Source organism: Lepus europaeus, unplaced genomic scaffold, assembly GCF_033115175.1.
Source record: "Lepus europaeus isolate LE1 unplaced genomic scaffold, mLepTim1.pri SCAFFOLD_3_1, whole genome shotgun sequence".
NCBI lineage: Eukaryota > Metazoa > Chordata > Mammalia > Lagomorpha > Leporidae > Lepus > Lepus europaeus.
In genome coordinates this window covers 7,648,446-7,649,883 of record NW_026909276.1, presented here as the reverse complement: position 1 = coordinate 7,649,883, position 1,438 = coordinate 7,648,446, and positions in this window count along the sequence as shown.

Here is a 1,438-nt window from a genome sequence, read left to right as displayed (position 1 = left end):
ACAATGAAGAAAAGCAATTAGCCTACTAATATAGACTGCATCTGTTGGTGAACTAAAGGTAGATATTTCTTGCCTCTGGAAACATTTTTGAGGTAAACTTGATAGGATTTGTATACAGACAAGAGAGGAGTTGTGAAAGAGAGATTAATCAAGAATTGCACTGTGGGCCAGTGCTGTGGTTCACAAGGCTAATCCTTCGCCTGCAGTGCCAGCAGCCCAGGTTCTAGTCCCAGTTGGGGCGCCGGTTCTGTCCTGGTTGCTCCTCTTCCAGTCCAGCTCTCTGTTGTGGCCCGGGAGTGCAGTGGAGGATGGCCCAAGTGCTTGGGCCCTGCATCCGCATGGGAGACCAGGAGGAAGCACCTGGCTCCTGGCTTCAGATCAGCGCAGCACACCAGCCGTAGTGGCCATTTGGGGGGTGAACCAATGGAAGGAAGACCTTTATCTCTGTCTCTCTCTCTCACTGTCTATAACTCTCTCTCTCTCTGTCTCTCTCTCTCACTGTCTATAACTCTCTCTCTCTGTCTCTCTCTCTCACTGTCTACTCTGCCTGGCAAATAAATAAATAAATAAATAATTGCATTGTGGATCTCAGCACAGCAACTGCAGAAGTTGCCATTAACTCATGTAGGGAAGACTACCTAAGGGAAATGTATGAGAAAGAATAACATTAGTAATATATTGGACCTGTTGGGATTTAAATACACAATAGATAATCAAAGAGAGGTCTCAAGTAGGCAGTGTGATATACCGATCTGAAATTAAGGAGGGGTTCCTGTGCTGGAGATACAAATTTGGAAACCATTAGTGCAAACAAAGATGTAAAAGTAATTAGAAAGAATATCAAAGATTGAGCTTTACAGCACTTCTGTTTAAAAAGGGGGAGATGAGAAAAAATCAAAAGAAACAGGCTGTTATGGATACACTAGAAAAGCAATAGGAAAACTAGGTGAGTGATAGTTTTAATGCTTATTTCAGAATATTTTTGAGTGATAATGACCAGCATTTTCTATTTTTGATTTTTGAATGACAGCCATTCTAACTGGGGTGAGGTGACACCACACTGTAATTTGTATTTGCATTTCCCTGATGACAGTGATTCTGGAGTTTTTTCATCTGTCTGTTGGCCTTTCTTTTTTTAAAAAGATTTATTTATTTATTTCAAAGTCAGAGTTACACACAGAGAGAAGGGGGGGCTTCCACCCACTGATTCACTCCCCAAATGGCTGCAATGGCCAGAGCTGAGCCAGTCCAGAGCCAGGTGCCAGGAGCTTCTTCTGGGTCTCCCATGTGGGTGCAGGGGCCCAAGGACTTGGGTCATCTTCTACTGCTTTCCTGGGCCATAGCAGAGAGCCAGATCAGAAGTGGAGCAGCTGGGAGTTGAACCAGCACCCATATGGAATACAGGTATTGCAGGCGGTGGCTTTACCTGCTATGCCAC